This window comes from Ctenocephalides felis, unplaced genomic scaffold (assembly GCF_003426905.1).
Source record: "Ctenocephalides felis isolate EL2017-DRISC unplaced genomic scaffold, ASM342690v1 CF-g0.4_SCAFFOLD_03572, whole genome shotgun sequence".
In the NCBI taxonomy this organism is placed as follows: domain Eukaryota; kingdom Metazoa; phylum Arthropoda; class Insecta; order Siphonaptera; family Pulicidae; genus Ctenocephalides; species Ctenocephalides felis.
Genome location: NW_020539726.1, coordinates 3,160,410 through 3,181,472, shown reverse-complemented (window position 1 = coordinate 3,181,472; position 21,063 = coordinate 3,160,410). Strand labels below are relative to the sequence as shown.

The 21,063-nt window shown below is 39.8% G+C and overlaps 59 non-coding genes across 59 annotated transcripts; all 59 read left to right on the top strand.

Annotated features, from left to right (window-relative positions):
* The first annotated feature begins 22 nt into the window (after positions 1–22).
* On the top strand, positions 23–95 carry Trnar-ucg. The gene has a single exon. It is a non-coding gene; the product is annotated as a tRNA-Arg (tRNA).
* Positions 96–210: 115 nt separating this feature from the next.
* On the top strand, positions 211–283 carry Trnaq-uug. The gene has a single exon. It is a non-coding gene; the product is annotated as a tRNA-Gln (tRNA).
* Positions 284–605: 322 nt separating this feature from the next.
* Positions 606–678, top strand: Trnar-ucg. Its single transcript has one exon. It is a non-coding gene; the product is annotated as a tRNA-Arg (tRNA).
* A 676-nt stretch (positions 679–1,354) lies between these two features.
* Positions 1,355–1,427, top strand: Trnar-ucg. Its single transcript has one exon. It is a non-coding gene; the product is annotated as a tRNA-Arg (tRNA).
* Positions 1,428–1,633: 206 nt separating this feature from the next.
* Trnar-ucg lies at positions 1,634–1,706 on the top strand. The gene has a single exon. It is a non-coding gene; the product is annotated as a tRNA-Arg (tRNA).
* A 111-nt stretch (positions 1,707–1,817) lies between these two features.
* Trnar-ucg lies at positions 1,818–1,890 on the top strand. The gene has a single exon. It is a non-coding gene; the product is annotated as a tRNA-Arg (tRNA).
* Positions 1,891–2,091: 201 nt separating this feature from the next.
* Positions 2,092–2,164, top strand: Trnar-ucg. Its single transcript has one exon. It is a non-coding gene; the product is annotated as a tRNA-Arg (tRNA).
* Positions 2,165–2,460: 296 nt separating this feature from the next.
* Positions 2,461–2,533, top strand: Trnar-ucg. Its single transcript has one exon. It is a non-coding gene; the product is annotated as a tRNA-Arg (tRNA).
* A 206-nt stretch (positions 2,534–2,739) lies between these two features.
* On the top strand, positions 2,740–2,811 carry Trnar-ucg. Its single transcript has one exon. It is a non-coding gene; the product is annotated as a tRNA-Arg (tRNA).
* Positions 2,812–3,094: 283 nt separating this feature from the next.
* On the top strand, positions 3,095–3,167 carry Trnar-ucg. The gene has a single exon. It is a non-coding gene; the product is annotated as a tRNA-Arg (tRNA).
* A 207-nt stretch (positions 3,168–3,374) lies between these two features.
* On the top strand, positions 3,375–3,448 carry Trnar-ucg. Its single transcript has one exon. It is a non-coding gene; the product is annotated as a tRNA-Arg (tRNA).
* Positions 3,449–3,740: 292 nt separating this feature from the next.
* Positions 3,741–3,813, top strand: Trnar-ucg. The gene has a single exon. It is a non-coding gene; the product is annotated as a tRNA-Arg (tRNA).
* Positions 3,814–4,023: 210 nt separating this feature from the next.
* Trnar-ucg lies at positions 4,024–4,096 on the top strand. Its single transcript has one exon. It is a non-coding gene; the product is annotated as a tRNA-Arg (tRNA).
* A 270-nt stretch (positions 4,097–4,366) lies between these two features.
* On the top strand, positions 4,367–4,439 carry Trnar-ucg. Its single transcript has one exon. It is a non-coding gene; the product is annotated as a tRNA-Arg (tRNA).
* Positions 4,440–4,556: 117 nt separating this feature from the next.
* Trnar-ucg lies at positions 4,557–4,629 on the top strand. Its single transcript has one exon. It is a non-coding gene; the product is annotated as a tRNA-Arg (tRNA).
* Positions 4,630–4,950: 321 nt separating this feature from the next.
* Positions 4,951–5,023, top strand: Trnar-ucg. The gene has a single exon. It is a non-coding gene; the product is annotated as a tRNA-Arg (tRNA).
* A 297-nt stretch (positions 5,024–5,320) lies between these two features.
* On the top strand, positions 5,321–5,393 carry Trnar-ucg. Its single transcript has one exon. It is a non-coding gene; the product is annotated as a tRNA-Arg (tRNA).
* A 210-nt stretch (positions 5,394–5,603) lies between these two features.
* Trnar-ucg lies at positions 5,604–5,676 on the top strand. The gene has a single exon. It is a non-coding gene; the product is annotated as a tRNA-Arg (tRNA).
* Positions 5,677–6,070: 394 nt separating this feature from the next.
* Trnar-ucg lies at positions 6,071–6,143 on the top strand. Its single transcript has one exon. It is a non-coding gene; the product is annotated as a tRNA-Arg (tRNA).
* Positions 6,144–6,423: 280 nt separating this feature from the next.
* Trnar-ucg lies at positions 6,424–6,496 on the top strand. Its single transcript has one exon. It is a non-coding gene; the product is annotated as a tRNA-Arg (tRNA).
* A 405-nt stretch (positions 6,497–6,901) lies between these two features.
* Trnar-ucg lies at positions 6,902–6,974 on the top strand. Its single transcript has one exon. It is a non-coding gene; the product is annotated as a tRNA-Arg (tRNA).
* A 273-nt stretch (positions 6,975–7,247) lies between these two features.
* Trnar-ucg lies at positions 7,248–7,320 on the top strand. Its single transcript has one exon. It is a non-coding gene; the product is annotated as a tRNA-Arg (tRNA).
* Positions 7,321–7,430: 110 nt separating this feature from the next.
* Trnar-ucg lies at positions 7,431–7,503 on the top strand. Its single transcript has one exon. It is a non-coding gene; the product is annotated as a tRNA-Arg (tRNA).
* A 280-nt stretch (positions 7,504–7,783) lies between these two features.
* On the top strand, positions 7,784–7,856 carry Trnar-ucg. The gene has a single exon. It is a non-coding gene; the product is annotated as a tRNA-Arg (tRNA).
* Positions 7,857–8,261: 405 nt separating this feature from the next.
* On the top strand, positions 8,262–8,334 carry Trnar-ucg. The gene has a single exon. It is a non-coding gene; the product is annotated as a tRNA-Arg (tRNA).
* A 274-nt stretch (positions 8,335–8,608) lies between these two features.
* On the top strand, positions 8,609–8,681 carry Trnar-ucg. The gene has a single exon. It is a non-coding gene; the product is annotated as a tRNA-Arg (tRNA).
* Positions 8,682–9,288: 607 nt separating this feature from the next.
* Positions 9,289–9,361, top strand: Trnar-ucg. The gene has a single exon. It is a non-coding gene; the product is annotated as a tRNA-Arg (tRNA).
* A 607-nt stretch (positions 9,362–9,968) lies between these two features.
* Trnar-ucg lies at positions 9,969–10,041 on the top strand. Its single transcript has one exon. It is a non-coding gene; the product is annotated as a tRNA-Arg (tRNA).
* A 297-nt stretch (positions 10,042–10,338) lies between these two features.
* On the top strand, positions 10,339–10,411 carry Trnar-ucg. Its single transcript has one exon. It is a non-coding gene; the product is annotated as a tRNA-Arg (tRNA).
* Positions 10,412–10,732: 321 nt separating this feature from the next.
* On the top strand, positions 10,733–10,805 carry Trnar-ucg. Its single transcript has one exon. It is a non-coding gene; the product is annotated as a tRNA-Arg (tRNA).
* A 297-nt stretch (positions 10,806–11,102) lies between these two features.
* On the top strand, positions 11,103–11,175 carry Trnar-ucg. The gene has a single exon. It is a non-coding gene; the product is annotated as a tRNA-Arg (tRNA).
* Positions 11,176–11,385: 210 nt separating this feature from the next.
* On the top strand, positions 11,386–11,458 carry Trnar-ucg. Its single transcript has one exon. It is a non-coding gene; the product is annotated as a tRNA-Arg (tRNA).
* Positions 11,459–11,741: 283 nt separating this feature from the next.
* Trnar-ucg lies at positions 11,742–11,814 on the top strand. The gene has a single exon. It is a non-coding gene; the product is annotated as a tRNA-Arg (tRNA).
* A 210-nt stretch (positions 11,815–12,024) lies between these two features.
* Positions 12,025–12,097, top strand: Trnar-ucg. Its single transcript has one exon. It is a non-coding gene; the product is annotated as a tRNA-Arg (tRNA).
* Positions 12,098–12,208: 111 nt separating this feature from the next.
* Positions 12,209–12,281, top strand: Trnar-ucg. The gene has a single exon. It is a non-coding gene; the product is annotated as a tRNA-Arg (tRNA).
* Positions 12,282–12,647: 366 nt separating this feature from the next.
* Trnar-ucg lies at positions 12,648–12,720 on the top strand. The gene has a single exon. It is a non-coding gene; the product is annotated as a tRNA-Arg (tRNA).
* A 118-nt stretch (positions 12,721–12,838) lies between these two features.
* Trnar-ucg lies at positions 12,839–12,911 on the top strand. The gene has a single exon. It is a non-coding gene; the product is annotated as a tRNA-Arg (tRNA).
* Positions 12,912–13,115: 204 nt separating this feature from the next.
* On the top strand, positions 13,116–13,188 carry Trnar-ucg. The gene has a single exon. It is a non-coding gene; the product is annotated as a tRNA-Arg (tRNA).
* A 117-nt stretch (positions 13,189–13,305) lies between these two features.
* Trnar-ucg lies at positions 13,306–13,378 on the top strand. Its single transcript has one exon. It is a non-coding gene; the product is annotated as a tRNA-Arg (tRNA).
* Positions 13,379–13,699: 321 nt separating this feature from the next.
* On the top strand, positions 13,700–13,772 carry Trnar-ucg. The gene has a single exon. It is a non-coding gene; the product is annotated as a tRNA-Arg (tRNA).
* Positions 13,773–13,887: 115 nt separating this feature from the next.
* Trnar-ucg lies at positions 13,888–13,960 on the top strand. The gene has a single exon. It is a non-coding gene; the product is annotated as a tRNA-Arg (tRNA).
* A 400-nt stretch (positions 13,961–14,360) lies between these two features.
* Positions 14,361–14,433, top strand: Trnar-ucg. Its single transcript has one exon. It is a non-coding gene; the product is annotated as a tRNA-Arg (tRNA).
* A 210-nt stretch (positions 14,434–14,643) lies between these two features.
* Positions 14,644–14,716, top strand: Trnar-ucg. Its single transcript has one exon. It is a non-coding gene; the product is annotated as a tRNA-Arg (tRNA).
* Positions 14,717–15,444: 728 nt separating this feature from the next.
* Trnar-ucg lies at positions 15,445–15,517 on the top strand. Its single transcript has one exon. It is a non-coding gene; the product is annotated as a tRNA-Arg (tRNA).
* Positions 15,518–15,628: 111 nt separating this feature from the next.
* Trnaq-uug lies at positions 15,629–15,701 on the top strand. The gene has a single exon. It is a non-coding gene; the product is annotated as a tRNA-Gln (tRNA).
* Positions 15,702–15,898: 197 nt separating this feature from the next.
* Positions 15,899–15,971, top strand: Trnaq-uug. Its single transcript has one exon. It is a non-coding gene; the product is annotated as a tRNA-Gln (tRNA).
* Positions 15,972–16,452: 481 nt separating this feature from the next.
* Trnar-ucg lies at positions 16,453–16,525 on the top strand. Its single transcript has one exon. It is a non-coding gene; the product is annotated as a tRNA-Arg (tRNA).
* A 118-nt stretch (positions 16,526–16,643) lies between these two features.
* Trnar-ucg lies at positions 16,644–16,716 on the top strand. Its single transcript has one exon. It is a non-coding gene; the product is annotated as a tRNA-Arg (tRNA).
* A 204-nt stretch (positions 16,717–16,920) lies between these two features.
* Trnaq-uug lies at positions 16,921–16,993 on the top strand. The gene has a single exon. It is a non-coding gene; the product is annotated as a tRNA-Gln (tRNA).
* A 115-nt stretch (positions 16,994–17,108) lies between these two features.
* Positions 17,109–17,181, top strand: Trnar-ucg. Its single transcript has one exon. It is a non-coding gene; the product is annotated as a tRNA-Arg (tRNA).
* Positions 17,182–17,488: 307 nt separating this feature from the next.
* On the top strand, positions 17,489–17,561 carry Trnar-ucg. The gene has a single exon. It is a non-coding gene; the product is annotated as a tRNA-Arg (tRNA).
* A 115-nt stretch (positions 17,562–17,676) lies between these two features.
* On the top strand, positions 17,677–17,749 carry Trnar-ucg. Its single transcript has one exon. It is a non-coding gene; the product is annotated as a tRNA-Arg (tRNA).
* A 210-nt stretch (positions 17,750–17,959) lies between these two features.
* On the top strand, positions 17,960–18,032 carry Trnar-ucg. Its single transcript has one exon. It is a non-coding gene; the product is annotated as a tRNA-Arg (tRNA).
* A 116-nt stretch (positions 18,033–18,148) lies between these two features.
* Trnar-ucg lies at positions 18,149–18,221 on the top strand. The gene has a single exon. It is a non-coding gene; the product is annotated as a tRNA-Arg (tRNA).
* Positions 18,222–18,432: 211 nt separating this feature from the next.
* On the top strand, positions 18,433–18,505 carry Trnar-ucg. The gene has a single exon. It is a non-coding gene; the product is annotated as a tRNA-Arg (tRNA).
* A 728-nt stretch (positions 18,506–19,233) lies between these two features.
* On the top strand, positions 19,234–19,306 carry Trnar-ucg. The gene has a single exon. It is a non-coding gene; the product is annotated as a tRNA-Arg (tRNA).
* A 111-nt stretch (positions 19,307–19,417) lies between these two features.
* Trnaq-uug lies at positions 19,418–19,490 on the top strand. Its single transcript has one exon. It is a non-coding gene; the product is annotated as a tRNA-Gln (tRNA).
* Positions 19,491–19,686: 196 nt separating this feature from the next.
* Positions 19,687–19,759, top strand: Trnaq-uug. Its single transcript has one exon. It is a non-coding gene; the product is annotated as a tRNA-Gln (tRNA).
* A 1,107-nt stretch (positions 19,760–20,866) lies between these two features.
* Positions 20,867–20,939, top strand: Trnar-ucg. The gene has a single exon. It is a non-coding gene; the product is annotated as a tRNA-Arg (tRNA).
* Positions 20,940–21,063: the final 124 nt, after the last annotated feature.

Sequence of the window (21,063 nt, the reverse complement as noted above, 5' to 3'; positions counted from 1 at the left end):
AAAAACTTTATAAAATTGTAAGACCCGCGTGGCCTAATGGGTAAGGCGTCGGACTTCGGATCCGAAGATTGCAGGTTCGAGACCTGTCGCGGTCGCTCATCAAAGAGAGTCGCTATGTCGGATTTTTTCTGTTGCGCCGTTTGAAATTTAAGGTCATTTTTAAACCTACACTTTTTAAATTATATTTTAGAACTGTTATCAAAATTGTACGACCGCGTGGCCTAATGGATAAGGCGTCGGACTTTGGATCCAAAGATTGTAGGTTCGAGTCCTGTCGCGGTCGCTTAACAAATAAAGTCCCTACGTCAATATTTTTTTCATTGCGCCATTTGAAATTCGAGATCATTTGACTAAACTTTCCAAATCATATTTTCAGTATTATGGCTACGTTAAATATTGTTTCTATTGTGCCATTTGAAATTCAAGTCATTTGACTACACTTTCCAAATCATATTTTCAGTACGTGTGGACACAGTGCTGTCCTGTCGCATTCGCTTAACAAAGAGAGTCGCTACGACGGTATTTTTTCTGTTGCGCCGTTTGAAATATAAGGTCATTAGACTACACTTTTTAAATTATATTTTAGGAACTTTATAAAATTATAAGACCGCGTGGCCTAATGGATAAGGCGTCGGACTTCGGATCCGAAGATTGCAGGTTCGAGTCCTGTCGCGGTCGCTTAACAAAGAGAGTCGCTATGCCAAAATTTTTCTATTGCGCCATTTCAAATTCAAGGTCATTTGACTACACATTCCAAATCATATTTTTAGTAATTATGGTAACGTTATGAGAATGCGTGGTTTAATGGATAAGGCGTCGCGCTTCGGATCCGATGATTCAGGTTCGATTCCCGTCGCATTCGCTTAACAAAGAGAGTCGCTACGTCGGTATTTCTTCTGTTGCGCCATTTGAAGTTTAAGGTCATTAGGCTACACTTTTTAAATTATATATTAAAAACTTTTTTAAAATTGTAAGACGCGTAGCCTAATGGATGAGGCGTACGGACTTCGGATCCGAAGATTGCAGGTTCGAGTCCTGTCGCGGTCGCTTAACAAAGAGAGTCGCTACGGCGGTATTTTTTCTGTTGCGACGCCGTTTGAAATTTAAGGTCATTTTTTAAACTCTACACTTTTAAATTTATGTTTTAGAAACTGTATGAAAGTTGTAAGACCGCGTGGCCTAATGGATAAGGCGTCGGATTCGAATTCGATGATGCAGGTTCGAGTCCTGTCGCGGTCGCTCAACAAAGAGAGTCGCCATGTCGGTATTTTTTCTGTTGCGCCGTTTAAATTTAAGGTCATTTTTTAAACTCTACACTTTTTAAATTATATTTTAGAACTGTATTAAAATGTAAGACCGCGTGGCCTAATGGATAAGGCGTCGGACTTCGGATCCGAAGAATGCAGATTCGAGTCCTGTCGCGGTCGCTTAACAAATGAAGTCCCTACGTCAATATTTTATCTATTGCGCCATTTGAAGTTCAAGGTCATTTGACTAAACTTTCCAAATCATATTTTAGTATTATGGCAACATTTTACGACCGCTTGGCCTATTTCTTCTATGGCGCTATTTCAAATTCAAGGTCATTGACCACGCTTTAAATCATATTTTCAGTACTATGGTAATGTTATGAGACCGCTTGGCCTAATGGATAAGGCGTCGGACTTCGGATCCGAAGATTGCAGGTTCGAGTCCTGTCGCGGTCGCTTAACAAAGAAAATCGCTATGACGGTATTTTATCTGTTGCGCCGTTTGAAATTTAACGTCAATAGACTCACTTTTTAAATTATATTTTAATAATTTCGTTAAAGTTGTAAGACCGCGTGGCCTAATGGATAAGGCGTCGGACTTCGGATCCGAAGATTGCAGGTTCGAGTCCTGTCGCGGTCGCTTAACAAATACAGTCCCTACGTCAATATTTTTTCTATTGCGCCATTTGAAATTCAAGTTCATTTGATAATTTTTCCAAATCATATTTTCAGTATTATGGCAACATTTTACGACCGCTTGGCCTATTTCTTCTATGGCCCTATTTCAAATTCAAGGTCATTTGACTACACTTTCCAAATTAGTACTATTGTAATGTTATAAGACCGCGTGGCCTAGTGGATAAGGCGTCGAACTTCGGATCCGAAGATTGCAGGTTCGAGTCCTGTCGCGGTCGCTTAACAAAGAGAGTCGCTATGTCAAAATTTTTCTATTGCGCCATTTCAAATTCAAGGTCATTTGACTACACATTCCAAAATTATTTTTAGTAATTATGGTTACGTTATGAGAATGCGTGGTTTAATGGATAAGGCGTCGGGCTTCGGATCCGATGATTACAGGTTCGATTCCCGTCGCATTCGCTTGACAAAGAGAGTCGCTACGTCGGTATTTTTTCTGTTGCGCCATTTGAAGTTTAAGGTCATTAGACTACACTTTTTAAATTATATTTTAAAAACTTTTTTAAAATTGTAAGACCGCGTAGCCTAATGGATGAGGCGTCGGACTTCGGATCCGAAGATTGCAGGTTGGAGTCCTGTCGCGGTCGCTTAACAAATAAAGTCCCTACGTCAATATTTTTTTTTATTGCGCCATTGAAATCAAGGTCATTGACTAAACTTTCCAAATCATATTTTCAGTATTATGGCAACATTTTACGACCGCTTGGCCTATTTCTTCTATGGCCCTATTTCAAATTCAAGGTCATTTGACCACGCTTTCAAATCATATTTCAGTACTATGGTAATGTTATGAGACCGCGTGGCCTAATGGATAAGGCGTCGGACTTCGGATCCGAAGATTGCAGGTTCGAGTCCTGTGCGGTCGTCGCTTAACAAAGAGAGTCGCTGTGACGACGATATTTTTTCTGTTGCGCCGTTTGAATTTAGTCGCTACGTCAATATTGTTTTTATTGTGCCATTTGAAATTCAAAGTCATTTGACTACCACTTCCAAATCATATTTCAGTACTGTGGACACAGTGCTGTCCTGTCGCATTCGCTTAACAAAGAAAGTCGCTACGTCGTATTTTTTCTGTTGCGCCGTTTGAAATATAAGGTCATTAGACTACACTTTTTAAATTATATTTTAAGAACTTTATAAAATTGTAAGATCGCGTGGCCTAATGGATAAGGCGTCGGACTTCGGATCCGAAGATTGCAGGTTCGAGTCCTGTCGCGGTCGCTTAACAAATAAGTCCCTATGCCAATATTTTATCTATTGCGCCATTTGAAATTCAAGGTCATCTGACTAAACTTTCCAAATCATATTTTCAGTATATGGCAACATTTTACGACCGCTTGGCCTATTTCTTCTATGGCGCTATTTCAAATTCAAGGTCATTGACCACGCTTTCCAAATCATATTTTCAGTACTATGGTAATGTTACGAGACCGCTTGGCCTAATGGATAAGGCGTCGGACTTCGGATTCCGAAGATTGCAGGTTCGAGTCCTGTCGCGGTCGCCTAACAAAGAGAGTCGCTACGTCAATTTTTTCTAGCGCCATTCAAATTCAAGGTCATTTGACTACACATTCTAAATCATAATTTTAGTATTTATGGTGATGTTATGAGACGCGTGGTTTAATGGATAAGGCGTCGGACTTCGGATCCAAAGATTACAGGTTCGATTCCCGTCGCATTCGCTTAACAAAGAGAGTCGCTACGTCGGTATTTTTTCTGTTGCGCCATTTGAAGTTTAAGGTCATTAGACTACACTTTTTAAATTATATTTTAAAAACTTTTTTCAAATTGTAAGACCGCGTGGCCTAATGGATAAGGCGTCGGACTTCGGATCCGAAGATTGCAGGTTCGAGTCCTGTCGCGGTCGCTTAACAAATAAAGTCCCTACGTCAATATTTTTTCTATTGTGCCATTTGAAATTGAAGGTCATTTGACTAAACTTTCCAAATCATATTTTCAGTATTATGGCAACATTTTACGACCGCTTGGCCTATTTCTTCTATGGCCCTATTTCAAATTCAAGGTCATTTGACTACACTTTCCAAATCATATTTTCAGTACTATGGTAATGTTATAAGACCGCGAGGCCTAATGGATAAGGCATCGGACTTCGGATCCGAAGTTTGCAGGTTCGAGTCCTGTCGCGGTCGCTTAACAAATAAAGTCTCTACGTCAATATTTTTTCTATTGCGCCATTTGAAATTCGAGGTCATTTGACTAAACTTTCAAATGAAATTCAAGGTCATTTGACTACACTTTCCAAATCATATTTTTAGTACTGTGGACACAGTGCTGTCCTGTCGCATTCGCTTAACAAAGAGAGTCGCTACGTCGGTATTTTTTCTGTTGCGCCGTTTGAAATATAAGGTCATTAGACTACACTTTTTAAATTATATTTTAAGAACTTTATAAAATTGTAAGACCGCGTGGCCTAATGGATAAGGCGTCGGACTTCGGATCCGAAGATTGCAGGTTCGAGACCTGTCGCGGTCGCTCATCAAAGAGAGTCGCTATGTCGGTATTTTTTCTGTTGCGCCGTTTGAAATTTAAGGTCATTTTTTAAACTCTACACTTTTTAAATTATATTTTAGAACTGTATCAAAATTGTACGACCGCGTGGCCTAATGGATAAGGCGTCGGACTTCGGATCCAAAGATTGTAGGTTAGAGTCCTGTCGCGGTCGCTTAACAAATAAAGTCCCTACGTCAATATTTTTTCTATTGCGCCATTTGAAATTCGAGATCACTTGACTAAACTTTTCAAATCATATTTTCAGTATTATGGCTACGTCAATATTGTTTCTATTGTGCCATTTGAAATTCAAGGTCATTTGACTACACTTTTCAAATCATATTTTCAGTACTGTGGACACAGTGCTGTCCTGTCGCATTCGCTTAACAAAGAGAGTCGCTACGACGGTATTTTTTCTGTTGCGCCGTTTGAAATATAAGGTCATTAGACTACACTTTTTAAATTATATTTTAAGAACTTTATAAAATTATAAGACCGCGTGGCCTAATGGATAAGGCGTCGGACTTCGGATCCGAAGATTGCAGGTTCGAGTCCTGTCGCGGTCGCTTAACAAAGAGAGTCGCTATGCCAAAATTTTTCTATTGCGCCATTTCAAATTCAAGGTCATTTGACTACACATTCCAAATCATATTTTTAGTAATTATGGTAACGTTATGAGAATGCGTGGTTTAATGGATAAGGCGTCGGGCTTCGGATCCGATGATTACAGGTTCGATTCCCGTCGCATTCGCTTAACAAAGAGAGTCGCTACGTCGGTATTTCTTCTGTTGCGCCATTTGAAGTTTAAGGTCATTAGACTACACTTTTTAAATTATATTTTAAAAACTTTTTTAAAATTGTAAGACCGCGTAGCCTAATGGATGAGGCGTCGGACTTCGGATCCGAAGATTGCAGGTTCGAGTCCTGTCGCGGTCGCTTAACGAATAAAGTCCCTACGTCAATATTTTTTTTATTGCGCCATTTGAAATTCAAGGTCATTTGACTAAACTTTTCAAATTATATTTTCAGTATTATGGCAACATTTTACGACCGCTTGGCCTATTTCTTCTATGGCCCTATTTAAATTTCAAGGTCATTTGACCACGCTTTCCAAATCATATTTTCAGTACTATGGTAATGTTATGAGACCGCGTGGCCTAATGGATAAGGCGTCGGACTTCGGATCCGAAGATTGCAGGTTCGAGTCCTGTCGCGGTCGCTTAACAAATGAAGTCCATATGTCAATATTTTATCTATTGCGCCATTTGAAATTCAAGGTCATCTGACTAAACTTTCCAAATCATATTTTCAGTATTATGGCAACATTTTACGACCGCTTGGCCTATTTCTTCTATGGCGCTATTTCAAATTCAAGGTCATTTGACCACGCTTTCCAAATCATATTTTCAGTACTATGGTAATGTTATGAGACCGCTTGGCCTAATGGATAAGGCGTCGGACTTCGGATCTAAAGATTGCAGGTTCGAGTTCTGTCGCGGTCGCTTAACAAAAAAAATCGCTATGACGGTATTTTTTCTGTTGCGCCGTTTGAAATTTAAGGTCAATAGACTCACTTTTTAAATTATATTTTAAGAACTTCGTTAAAATTGTAAGACCGCGTGGCCTAATGGATAAGGCGTCGGACTTCGGATCCGAAGATTGTAGGTTCGAGTCCTGTCGCGGTCGCTTAACAAAGAGAGTCGCTATGACGGTATTTTTTCTGTTGCGCCGTTTGAAATTTAGTCGCTACGTCAATATTGTTTCTATTGTGCCATTTGAAATTCAAGGTCATTTGACTACACTTTCCAAATCATATTTTCAGTACTGTGGACACAGTGCTGTCCTGTCGCATTCGCTTAACAAAGAGAGTCGCTACGTCGGTGTTTTTTCTGTTGCGCCGTTTGAAATATAAGGTCATTAGACTACACTTTTTAAATTATATTTTAACAACTTTATAAAATTGTAAGACCGCGTGGCCTAATGGATAAGGCGTCGGACTTCGGATCCGAAGATTGCAGGTTCGAGTCCTGTCGCGGTCGCTTAACAAAGAGAGTCGCTACGTCAAAATTTTTCTATTGCGCCATTTCAAATTCAAGGTCATTTGACTACACATTCCAAATCATACTTTTAGTATTTATGATAACGTTATGAGAATGCGTGGTTTAATGGATAAGGCGTCGGGCTTCGGATCCGATGATTACAGGTTCGATACCTGTCGCGGTCGCTTAACAAAGAGAGTCGCTACGTCAATATTTTTTCTATCGCGCCATCACTTTCCAAATTATATTTTTAGTACTATGGTAACGTTATAAGACCTGTCGCGGTCGCTCATCAAAGAGAGTCGCTATGTCGGTATATTTTCTGTTGCGCCGTTTGAAATTGAAGGTCATTTTTTAAACTCTACACTTTTTAAATTATATTTTAGAACTGTATTAAAATTGTAATACCGCGTGGCCTAATGGATAAGGCGTCGGTCTTCGGATCCGAGGATTGCAGGTTCGAGTCCTGTCGCGGTCGCTTAACAAATGAAGTCCCTACGTCAATATTTTTTCTATTGCGCCATTTCAAATTTAAGGTCATTTGACTACACATTCCAAATCATTTTTTCAGTATTTATGGTAACGTTATGAGAATGCGTGGTTTAATGGATAAGGCGTCGGGCTTCGAATCCGATGATTACAGGTTCGATTCCTGTCGCGGTCGCTTAACAAAGAGAGTCGCTACGTCAATATTTTTTCTATTGCGCCATCAGTTTCCAAATTATATTTTCAGTACTATGGTAACGTATAAGACCGCGTGGCCTAGTGGATAAGGCGTCGGACTTCGGATCCGAAGATTGCAGGTTCGAGTCCTGTCGCGGTCGCTAAACAAAGAGAGTCGCTACGTCAATATTTTTCTATTGCGCCGTTTGAAATTTAAGGTCAATAGACTCACTTTTTAAATTATATTTTAAGAACTTCGTTAAAATTGTAAGACCGCGTGGCCTAATGGATAAGGCGTCGGACTTCGGATCCGAAGATTGTAGGTTCGAGTCCTATCGCGGTCTCTTAACAAAGAGAGTCGCTATGACGGTATTTTTTCTGTTGCGCCGTTTGAAATTTAGTCGCTACGTCAATATTGTTTCTATTGTGCCATTTGAAATTCAAGGTCATTTGACTACACTTTCCAAATCATATTTTCAGTACTGTGGACACAGTGCTGTCCTGTCGCATTCGCTTAACAAAGAGAGTCGCTACGTCGGTGTTTTTTCTGTTGCGCCGTTTGAAATATAAGGTCATTAGACTACACTTTTTAAATTATATTTTAACAACTTTATAAAATTGTAAGACCGCGTGGCCTAATGGATAAGGCGTCGGACTTCGGATCCGAAGATTGCAGGTTCGAGTCCTGTCGCGGTCGCTTAACAAAGAGAGTCGCTACGTCAAAATTTTTCTATTGCGCCATTTCAAATTCAAGGTCATTTGACTACACATTCCAAATCATACTTTTAGTATTTATGGTAACGTTATGAGAATGCGTGGTTTAATGGATAAGGCGTCGGGCTTCGGATCCGATGATTACAGGTTCGATACCTGTCGCGGTCGCTTAACAAAGAGAGTCGCTACGTCAATATTTTTTCTATCGCGCCATCACTTTCCAAATTATATTTTTAGTACTATGGTAACGTTATAAGACCTGTCGCGGTCGCTCATCAAAGAGAGTCGCTATGTCGGTATATTTTCTGTTGCGCCGTTTGAAATTGAAGGTCATTTTTTAAACTCTACACTTTTTAAATTATATTTTAGAACTGTATTAAAATTGTAAGACCGCGTGGCCTAATGGATAAGGCGTCGGTCTTCGGATCCGAGGATTGCAGGTTCGAGTCCTGTCGCGGTCGCTTAACAAATGAAGTCCCTACGTCAATATTTTTTCTATTGCGCCATTTCAAATTTAAGGTCATTTGACTACACATTCCAAATCATTTTTTCAGTATTTATGGTAACGTTATGAGAATGCGTGGTTTAATGGATAAGGCGTCGGGCTTCGAATCCGATGATTACAGGTTCGATTCCTGTCGCGGTCGCTTAACAAAGAGAGTCGCTACGTCAATATTTTTTCTATTGCGCCATCAGTTTCCAAATTATATTTTCAGTACTATGGTAACGTTATAAGACCGCGTGGCCTAGTGGATAAGGCGTCGGACTTCGGATCCGAAGATTGCAGGTTCGAGTCCTGTCGCGGTCGCTAAACAAAGAGAGTCGCTACGTCAATATTTTTCTATTGCGCCATTTCGATTTCAAGGTCATTTGACTACACATTCTAAATCATAATTTTAGTATTTATGATGATGTTATGAGAACGCGTGGTTCAATGGATAAGGCGTCGGACTTCGGATCCGAAGATTACAGGTTCGATTCCCGTTGCATTCGCTTAACAAAGAGAGTCGCTACGTCGGTATTTTTTCTGTTGCGCCATTTGAAGTTTAAGGTCATTAGACTACACTTTTCAAATTATATTTTAAGAACTTCGTTAAAATTGTAAGACCGCGTGGCCTAATGGATAAGGCGTCGGGCTTCGCTTAACAAATAAAGTCCCTACGTCAATATTTTTCCTATTGCGCCATTTCAAATTCAAGGTCATTTGACTACACATTCCAAATCATATTATTAGTATTTATGGTAACCTTATGAGAATGCGTGGTTTAATGGATAAGGCGTCGGGCTTCGAATCCGATGTTTACAGGTTCGATTCCTGTCGCGGTCGCTTAACAAAGAGAGTCGTTACGTCAATATTTTTTCTAATACGCCATCACTTTCCAAATTATATTTTTAGTACTATGGTAACGTTATAAGACCGCGTGGCCTAATGGATAAGGCGTCGGACTTCGGATCCGAAGATTGCAGGTTCGAGTCCTGTCGCGGTCGCTTAACAAAGAGAGTCGCTACGTCAATATTTTTCTATTGCGCCATTTCGATTTCAAGGTCATTTGACTACACATTCTAAATCATAATTTTAGTATTTATGATGATGTTATGAGAACGCGTGGTTTAATGGATAAGGCGTCGGACTTCGGATCCGAAGATTACAGGTTCGATTCCCGTCGCATTCGCTTAACAAAGAGAGTCGCTACGTCGGTATTTTTTCTGTTGCGCCATTTGAAGTTTAAGGTCATTAGACTACACTTTTCAAATTATATTTTAAGAACTTCGTTAAAATTGTAAGACCGCGTGGCCTAATGGATAAGGCGTCGGGCTTCGCTTAACAAATAAAGTCCCTACGTCAATATTTTTCCTATTGCGCCATTTCAAATTCAAGGTCATTTGACTACACATTCCAAATCATATTATTAGTATTTATGGTAACGTTATGAGAATGCGTGGTTTAATGGATAAGGCGTCGGGCTTCGAATCCGATGTTTACAGGTTCGATTCCTGTCGCGGTCGCTTAACAAAGAGAGTCGCTACGTCAATATTTTTTCTATTGCGCCATCACTTTCCAAATTATATTTTTAGTACTATGGTAACGTTATAAGACCGCGTGGCCTAATGGATAAGGCGTCGGACTTCGGATCCGAAGATTGCAGGTTCGAGTCCTGTCGCGGTCGCTTAACAAAGAGAGTCGCTACGTCAATATTTTTCTATTGCGCCATTTCGATTTCAAGGTCATTTGACTACACATTCTAAATCATAATTTTAGTATTTATGATGATGTTATGAGAACGCGTGGTTTAATGGATAAGGCGTCGGACTTCGGATCCGAAGATTACAGGTTCGATTCCCGTCGCATTCGCTTAACAAAGAGAGTCGCTACGTCGGTATTTTTTCTGTTGCGCCATTTGAAGTTTAAGGTCATTAGACTACACTTTTCAAATTATATTTTAAGAACTTCGTTAAAATTGTAAGACCGCGTGGCCTAATGGATAAGGCGTCGGACTTCGGATCCAAAGATTGCAGGTTCGAGTCCTGTCGCGGTCGCTTAACAAATGAAGTCCCTGCGTCAATATTTTTTCTATTGCGCCATTTGAAATTCGAGATCATTTGACTAAACTTTCCAAATCATATTTTCAGTATTATGGCTACGTCAATATTGTTTCTATTAAGCCATTTGAAATTCAAGGTCATTTGACTACACTTTCCAAATCATATTTTCAGTACTGTGGACACAGTGCTGTCCTGTCGCATTCGCTTAACAAACAGAGTCGCTACGACGGTATTTTTTCTGTTGCGCCGTTTGAAATATGAGGTCATTAGACTACACTTTTTAGATTATATTTTAAGAACTTTATAAAATTATAAGACCGCGTGGCCTAATGGATAAGGCGTCGGACTTCGGATCCGAAGATTGCAGGTTCGAGTCCTGTCGCGGTCGCTTAACAAAGAGAGTCGCTATGTCAAAAATTTTCTATTGCGCCATTTCAAATTCAAGGTCATTTGACTACACATTCCAAATCATATTTTTAGTAATTATGGTAACGTTATGAGAATGAGTGGTTTAATGGAAAAGGCGTCGGGCTTCGGATCCGATGATTACAGGTTCGATTCCCGTCGCATTCGCTTAACAAAGAGAGTCGCTACGTCGGTATTTTTTCTGTTGCGCCATTTGAAGTTTAAGGTCATTAGACTACACTTTTTAAATTATATTTTAAAAACTTTTTTGAAATTGTAAGACCGCGTAGCCTAATGGATGAGGCGTCGGACTTCGGATCCGAAGATTGCAGGTTCGAGTCCTGTCGCGGTCGCTTAACGAATAAAGTCCCTACGTCAATATTTTTTTTATTGCGCCATTTGAAATTCAAGGTCATTTGACTAAACTTTCCAAATCATATTTTCAGTATTATGGCAACATTTTACGACCGCTTGGCCTATTTCTTCTATGGCCCTATTTCAAATTCAAGGTCATTTGACCACGCTTTCCAAATCATATTTTCAGTACTATGGTAATGTTATGAGACCGCGTGGCCTAATGGATAAGGCGTCGGACTTCGGATCCGAAGATTGCAGGTTCGAGTCCTGTCGCGGTCGCTTAACAAAGAGAGTCGCTGTGACAACGGTATTTTTTCTGTTGCGCCGTTTGAAATTTAGTCGCTACGTCAATATTGTTTTTATTGTGCCATTTGAAATTCAAAGTCATTTGACTACACTTTCCAAATCATATTTTCAGTACTGTGGACACAGTGCTGTCCTGTCGCATTCGCTTAACAAAGAGAGTCGCTACGTCGGTATTTTTTCTGTTGCGCCGTTTGAAATATAAGGTCATTAGACTACATTTTTTAAATTATATTTTAAGAACTTTATAAAATTGTAAGACCGCGTGGCCTAATGGATAAGGCGTCGGACTTCGGATCCGAAGATTGCAGGTTCGAGTCCTGTCGCGGTCGCTTAACAAATGAAGTCCCTATGTCAATATTTTATCTATTGCGCCATTTGAAATTCAAGGTCATCTGACTAAACTTTCCAAATCATATTTTCAGTATTATGGCAACATTTTACGACCGCTTGGCCTATTTCTTCTATGGCGCTATTTCAAATTCAAGGTCATTTGACCACGCTTTCCAAATCATATTTTCAGTACTATGGTAATGTTATGAGACCGCTTGGCCTAATGGATAAGGCGTCGGGCTTCGGATCCGAAGATTGCAGGTTCGAGTTCTGTCGCGGTCGCTTAACAAAGAAAATCGCTATGACGGTTTTTTTTCTGTTGCGCCGTTTGAAATTTAAGGTCAATAGACTCACTTTTTAAATTATATTTCAAGAACTTCGTTAAAATTGTAAGACCGCGTGGCCTAATGGATAAGGCGTCGGACTTCGGATCCGAAGATTGCAGGTTCGAGTCCTGTCGCGGTCGCTTAACAAATAAAGTCGCTACGTCAATGTTTTTTCTATTGCGCCATTTGAAATTCAAGTTCATTTGACTTAACTTTCCAAATCATATTTTCAGTATTATGGCAACATTTTACGACCGCTTGGCCTATTTCTTTTATGGCCCTATTTCAAATTCAAGGTCATTTGACTACACTTTCCAACTCATATTTTCAGTATTAATGGATAACGCGTCGGACTTCGGATCCGAAGATTGCAGGTTCGAGTCCTGTCGCGGTCGCTTAACAAAGAGAGTCGCTATGTCGGTATTTTTTCTGTTGCGCCGTTTGAAATTTAAGGTCATTTGACTCACTTTTTAAATTATATTTCAAGAACTTCGTTAAAATTGTAAGACCGCGTGGCCTAATGGATAAGGCGTCTGACTTCGGATCCGAAGATTGCAGGTTCGAGTCCTGTCGCGGCCGCTTAACAAAGAGGGTCGCTGTGTCGGTATTTTTTCTGTTGCGCCGTTTGAAATTTAAGGTCATTTTTTAAACTCTACACTTTTTAAATTACATTTTAAGAACTTCGTTAAAATTGTAAGACCGCGTGGCCTAATGGATAAGGCGTCGGACTTCGGATCCGAATATTGCAGGTTCGAGTCCTGTCGCGGCCGCTTAACAAATAAAGTCCCTACGTCAATATTTTTTCTATTGCGCCATTTGAAATTCAAGGTCATTTGACTAAACTTTCCAAATCATATTTTCAGTATTATGGCAACATTTTACGACCGCTTGGCCTATTTCTTCTATGGCCCTATTTCAAATTCAAGGTCATTTGACTACACTTTCCAAATCATATTTTCAATGCTATGTTAAAAGACCGCGTGGCCTAATGGATAAGGCGTCGGACTTCGGATCCGAAGATTGCAGGTTCGAGTCCTGTCGCGGTCGCTTAACAAAGAGAGTCGCTGTGTCGGTATTTTTTCTGTTGCGCCGTTTGAAATTTAAGGTCATTTTTCAAACTCTACACTTTTTAAATTATATTTTAGAACTATATTAAAATTGTAAGACCGCGTGGCCTAAAGGATAAGGCGTCGGACTTCGGATCCGAAGATTGCAGGTTCGAGTCCTGTCGCGGTCGCTTAACAAATAAAGTCCCTACGTCAATATTTTTTCTATTGCGCCATTTGAAATTCGAGGTCATTTGACTAAACTTTCCAAATCATATTTTCAGTATTATGGCTACGTCAATATTGTTTCTATTGTGCCATTTGAAATTCAAGGTCATTTGACTACACTTTCCAAATCATATTTTCAGTACTGTGGACACAGTGCTGTCCTGTCGCATTCGCTTAACAAAAAGAGTCGCTACGTCGGTATTTTTTCTGTTGCGCCGTTTGAAATATAAGGTCATTAGACTACACTTTTTAAATTATATTTTAAGAACTATATGAAATTGTAAGACCGCGTGGCCTAATGGATAAGGCGTCGGACTTCGGATCCGAAGATTGCAGGTTCGACACCTGTCGCGGTCGCTCATCAAAGAGTCGCTATATCGGTATTTTTTCTGTTGCGCCGTTTGAAATTGAAGGTCATTTTTTAAACTCTACACTTTTCAAATTATATTTTAGAACTGCATTAAAATTGTAAGACCGCGTGGCCTAATGGATAAGGCGTCGGTCTTCGAATCCGAGGATTGCAGGTTCGAGTCCTGTCGCGGTCGCTTAACAAATAAAGTCCCTACGTCAATATTTTTTCTATTGCGCCATTTGAAATTCGAGGTCATTTGACTAAACTTTCCAAATCATATTTCCAGTATTATGGCAACATTTTACAACCGCTTGGCCTATTTCTTCTATGGCCCTATTTCAAATTCAAGGTCATTTGACTACACTTTCCAAATTATATTTTCAGTACTATGGTAATGTTATAAGACAGCGTGGCCTAATGGATAAGGCGTCGAACTTCGGATCCGAAGATTGCAGGTTCGAGACCTGTCGCGATCGCTCATCAAAGAGAGTCGCTATGTCGGTATTTTTTCTGTTGCGCCGTTTGAAATTGAAGGTCATTTTTTAAACTCTACACTTTTCAAATTATATTTTAGAACTGTATTAAAATTGTAAGACCGCGTGGCCTAATGGATAAGGCGTCGGTCTTCGAATCCGAGGATTGCAGGTTCGAGTCCTGTCGCGGTCGCTTAACAAATAAAGTCCCTACGTCAATTTTTTTTCTATTGCGCCATTTGAAATTCGAGGTCATTTGACTAAACTTTCCAAATCATATTTCCAGTATTATGGCAACATTTTACAACCGCTTGGCCTATTTCTTCTATGGCCCTACTTCAAATTCAAGGTCATTTGACTACACTTTCCAAATTATATTTTCAGTACTATGGTAATGTTATAAGACAGCGTGGCCTAATGGATAAGGCGTCGAACTTCGGATCCGAAGATTGCAGGTTCGAGTCCTGTCGCGGTCGCTTAACAAAGAGAGTCGCTGCGTCAAAATTTTTCTATTGCGCCATTTCAAATTCAAGGTCATTTGACTACACATTCCAAATCATATTTTTAGTATTTATGGTAACGTTATGAGAATGCGCATTCTAAATCATAATTTTAGTATTTATGATGATGTTATGAGAACGCGTGGTTTAATGGATAAGGCGTCGGACTTTGGATCCGAAGATTACAGGTTCGATTCCCGTCGCATTCGCTTAACAAAGAGAGTCGCTACGTCGGTATTTTTTCTGTTGCGCCGTTTGAAGTTTAAGGTCATTAAACTACACTTTTTAAATTATATTTTAAAAACTTTTTTAAAATTGTAAGACCGCGTGGCCTAACAAATAAGGCGTCGGACTTCGGATCCGAATATTGCAGGTTCTCGAGTCCTGTCGCGGTCGCTTAACAAATAAAGTCCCTACGCCAATATTTTTTCTATTGCGCCATTTGAAATGCAAGGTCATGTGACTAAACTTTCCAAATCATATTTTCACTATTATGGCAACATTTTATGACCGCTTGGCCTATTTCTTCTATGGCCCTATTTCAAATTCAAGGTCATTTGACTAAACTTTCCAAATCATATTTTCAGTATTATGGCAACATTTTACGACCGCTTGGCCTATTTCTTCTATGGCCCTATTTCAAATTCAAGGTCATTTGACTACACTTTCCAAATTATATTTTCAGTACTATGGTAATGTTAGAAGACCGCGTGGCCTAATGGATAAGGCGTCGGACTTCGGATCCGAAGATTGCAGGTTCGAGTCCTGTCGCGGTCGCTTAACAAAGAGAGTCGCTATGACGGTATTTTTTCTGTTGCGCCGTTTGAAATTTAAGGTCAATAGACTACACTTTTTAAATTATATTTTAAGAACTTTATAAAATTGTAAGACCGCGTGGCCTAATGGATAAGGCGTCGGACTTTGGATCCGAAGATTGCAGGTTCGAGTCCTGTCGCATTCGCTTAACAAAGAGAGTCGCTACGTCGGTAACGTTATGAGAATGCGTGGTTCAATGGATAAGGCGTCGGGCTTCGGATCCGATGATTACAGGTTCGATTCCTGTCGCGGTCGCTTAACAAAGAGAGTCGCTACGTCAATATTTTTTCTATCGCGCCATACTTTTCAAATTATATTTTTAGTACTATGGTAACGTTATAAGACCGCGTGGCCTAATGGATAAGGCGTCGGACTTTGGATCCGAAGATTGCAGATTCGAGTCCTGTCGCGGTCGCTTAACAAAGAGAGTCGCTACGTCAATATTTTTCTACTGCGCCATTTCAAATTCAAGGTCATTTGACTACACATTCTAAATCATAATTTTAGTATTTATGATGATGTTATGAGAGCGCGTGGTTTAATGGATAAGGCGTCGGACTTTGGATCCGAAGATTACATGTTCGATTCCCGTCGCATTCGCTTAACAAAGAGAGTCGCTACGTCAGTATTTTTTCTGTTGCGCCATTTGAAGTTTAAGGTCATTAGACTACACTTTTTAAATTATATTTTAAAAACTTTTTTCAAATTGTAAGACCGCGTGGCCTAATGGATAAGGCGTCGCACTTCGCATCTGAAGATTGCAGGTTCGAGTCCTGTCGCGGTCGCTTAACAAAGAGAGTCGCTATGTCGGTATTTTTTCTGTTGCGCCGTTTGAAATTTAAGGTCATTTGACTCACTTTTTAAATTATATTTCAAGAACTTCGTTAAAATTGTAAGACCGCGTGGCCTAATGGATAAGGCGTCTGACTTCGGATCCGAAGATTGCAGGTTCGAGTCCTGTCGCGGCCGCTTAACAAAGAGGGTCGCTGTGTCGGTATTTTTTCTGTTGCGCCGTTTGAAATTTAAGGTCATTTTTTAAACTCTACACTTTTTAAATTACATTTTAAGAACTTCGTTAAAATTGTAAGACCGCGTGGCCTAATGGATAAGGCGTCGGACTTCGGATCCGAATATTGCAGGTTCGAGTCCTGTCGCGGCCGCTTAACAAATAAAGTCCCTACGTCAATATTTTTTCTATTGCGCCATTTGAAATTCAAGGTCATTTGACTAAACTTTCCAAATCATATTTTCAGTATTATGGCAACATTTTACGACCGCTTGGCCTATTTCTTCTATGGCCCTATTTCAAATTCAAGGTCATTTGACTACACTTTCCAAATCATATTTTCAATGCTATGTTAAAAGACCGCGTGGCCTAATGGATAAGGCGTCGGACTTTGGATCCGAAGATTGCAGGTTCGAGTCCTGTCGCGGTCGCTTAACAAAGAGAGTCGCTGTGTCGGTTTTTTTCTGTTGCGCCGTTTGAAATTTAAGGTCATTTTTCAAACTCTACACTTTTAAATTATATTTTAGAACTATATTAAAATTGTAAGACCGCGTGGCCTAAAGGATAAGGCGTCGGACTTCGGATCCGAAGATTGCAGGTTCGAGTCCTGTCGCGGTCGCTTAACAAATAAAGTCCCTACGTCAATATTTTTTCTATTGCGCCATTTGAAATTCGAGGTCATTTGACTAAACTTTCCAAATCATATTTTCAGTATTATGGCTACGTCAATATTGTTTCTATTGTGCCATTTGAAATTCAAGGTCATTTGACTACACTTTCCAAATCATATTTTCAGTGCTGTCCTGTCGCATTCGCTTAACAAAAAGAGTCGCTACGTCGGTATTTTTTCTGTTGCGCCGTTTGAAATATAAGGTCATTAGACTACACTTTTTAAATTATATTTTAAGAACTATATGAAATTGTAAGACCGCGTGGCCTAATGGATAAGGCGTCGGACTTCGGATCCGAAGATTGCAGGTTCGAGACCTGTCGCGGTCGCTCATCAAAGAGTCGCTATATCGGTATTTTTTCTGTTGCGCCGTTTGAAATTGAAGGTCATTTTTTAAACTCTACACTTTTCAAATTATATTTTAGAACTGCATTAAAATTGTAAGACCGCGTGGCCTAATGGATAAGGCGTCGGTCTTCGAATCCGAGGATTGCAGGTTCGAGTCCTGTCGCGGTCGCTTAACAAATAAAGTCCCTACGTCAATATTTTTTCTATTGCGCCATTTGAAATTCGAGGTCATTTGACTAAACTTTCCAAATCATATTTCCAGTATTATGGCAACATTTTACAACCGCTTGGCCTATTTCTTCTATGGCCCTATTTCAAATTCAAGGTCATTTGACTACACTTTCCAAATTATATTTTCAGTACTATGGTAATGTTATAAGACAGCGTGGCCTAATGGATAAGGCGTCGAACTTCGGATCCGAAGATTGCAGGTTCGAGACCTGTCGCGGTCGCTCATCAAGAGAGTCGCTATGTCGGTATTTTTTCTGTTGCGCCGTTTGAAATTGAAGGTCATTTTTTAAACTCTACACTTTTCAAATTATATTTTAGAACTGTATTAAAATTGTAAGACCGCGTGGCCTAATGGATAAGGCGTCGGTCTTCGAATCCGAGGATTGCAGGTTCGAGTCCTGTCGCGGTCGCTTAACAAATAAAGTCCCTACGTCAATTTTTTTTCTATTGCGCCATTTGAAATTCAGAGGTCATTTGACTAAACTTTCCAAATCATATTTCCAGTATTATGGCAACATTTTACAACCGCTTGGCCTATTTCTTCTATGGCCCTACTTCAAATTCAAGGTCATTTGACTACACTTTCCAAATTATATTTTCAGTACTATGGTAATGTTATAAGACAGCGTGGCCTAATGGATAAGGCGTCGAACTTCGGATCCGAAGATTGCAGGTTCGAGTCCTGTCGCGGTCGCTTAACAAAGAGAGTCGCTGCGTCAAAATTTTTCTATTGCGCCATTTCAAATTCAAGGTCATTTGACTACACATTCCAAATCATATTTTTAGTATTTATGGTAACGTTATGAGAATGCGCATTCTAAATCATAATTTTAGTATTTATGATGATGTTATGAGAACGCGTGGTTTAATGGATAAGGCGTCGGACTTTGGATCCGAAGATTACAGGTTCGATTCCCGTCGCATTCGCTTAACAAAGAGAGTCGCTACGTCGGTATTTTTTCTGTTGCGCCGTTTGAAGTTTAAGGTCATTAAACTACACTTTTTAAATTATATTTTAAAAACTTTTTTAAAATTGTAAGACCGCGTGGCCTAACAAATAAGGCGTCGGACTTCGGATCCGAATATTGCAGGTTCTCGAGTCCTGTCGCGGTCGCTTAACAAATAAAGTCCCTACGCCAATATTTTTTCTATTGCGCCATTTGAAATGCAAGGTCATGTGACTAAACTTTCCAAATCATATTTTCACTATTATGGCAACATTTTATGACCGCTTGGCCTATTTCTTCTATGGCCCTATTTCAAATTCAAGGTCATTTGACTAAACTTTCCAAATCATATTTTCAGTATTATGGCAACATTTTACGACCGCTTGGCCTATTTCTTCTATGGCCCTATTTCAAATTCAAGGTCATTTGACTACACTTTCCAAATTATATTTTCAGTACTATGGTAATGTTAGAAGACCGCGTGGCCTAATGGATAAGGCGTCGGACTTCGGATCCGAAGATTGCAGGTTCGAGTCCTGTCGCGGTCGCTTAACAAAGAGAGTCGCTATGACGGTATTTTTTCTGTTGCGCCGTTTGAAATTTAAGGTCAATAGACTACACTTTTTAAATTATATTTTAAGAACTTTATAAAATTGTAAGACCGCGTGGCCTAATGGATAAGGCGTCGGACTTTGGATCCGAAGATTGCAGGTTCGAGTCCTGTCGCATTCGCTTAACAAAGAGAGTCGCTACGTCGGTAACGTTATGAGAATGCGTGGTTCAATGGATAAGGCGTCGGGCTTCGGATCCGATGATTACAGGTTCGATTCCTGTCGCGGTCGCTTAACAAAGAGAGTCGCTACGTCAATATTTTTTCTATCGCGCCATACTTTTCAAATTATATTTTAGTACTATGGTAACGTTATAAGACCGCGTGGCCTAATGGATAAGGCGTCGGACTTTGGATCCGAAGATTGCAGGTTCGAGTCCTGTCGCGGTCGCTTAACAAAGAGAGTCGCTACGTCAATATTTTTCTACTGCGCCATTTCAAATTCAAGGTCATTTGACTACACATTCTAAATCATAATTTTAGTATTTATGATGATGTTATGAGAGCGCGTGGTTTAATGGATAAGGCGTCGGACTTTGGATCCGAAGATTACATGTTCGATTCCCGTCGCATTCGCTTAACAAAGAGAGTCGCTACGTCAGTATTTTTTCTGTTGCGCCATTTGAAGTTTAAGGTCATTAGACTACACTTTTTAAATTATATTTTAAAAACTTTTTTCAAATTGTAAGACCGCGTGGCCTAATGGATAAGGCGTCGCACTTCGCATCTGAAGCTTGCGGGTTCGAGTCCTGTCGCGGTCGCTTAACAAAGAGAGTCGCTACGTCAAAATTTTTCTATTGCGCCATTTCAAATTCAAGGTCATTTGACTACACATTCCAAATCATATTTTTAGTATTTATGGTAACGTTATGAGAATGCGCATTCTAAATCATAATTTTAGTATTTATGATGATGTTATGAGAACGCGTGGTTTAATGGATAAGGCGTCGGACTTTGGATCCGAAGATTACAGGTTCGATTCCCGTCGCATTCGCTTAACAAAGAGAGTCGCTACGTCGGTATTTTTTCTGTTGCGCCGTTTGAAGTTTAAGGTCATTAAACTACACTTTTTAAATTATATTTTAAAAACTTTTTTAAAATTGTAAGACCGCGTGGCCTAACAAATAAGGCGTCGGACTTCGGATCCGAAGATTGCAGGTTCTCGAGTCCTGTCGCGGTCGCTTAACAAATAAAGTCCCTACGCCAATATTTTTTCTATTGCGCCATTTGAAATGCAAGGTCATGTGACTAAACTTTCCAAATCATATTTTCAGTATTATGGCAACATTTTATGACCGCTTGGCCTATTTCTTCTATGGCCCTATTTCAAATTCAAGGTCATTTGACTAAACTTTCCAAAACATATTTTCAGTATTATGGCAACATTTTACGACCGCTTGGCCTATTTCTTATTTAGTATTTTCAGTACTGTTTGAAATTTAAGGTCATTAGACTACACTTTTTAAATTATATTTTAGGAACTTTATTAAAGTTGTAAGACCGCGTGGCCTAATGGATAAAGCGTCGGACTTCGGATCCGGAGATTGCAGGTTCGAGTCCCGTCGCGGTCGCTTAACAAAGAGAGTCACTATGACGGTATTTCTCTGTTGCGCCGTTTGAAATTTAAGGTCAATAGACTCACTTCTCAAATTATATTTTAAGAACTTCGTTAAAGTTGTAAGACCGCGTGGCCTA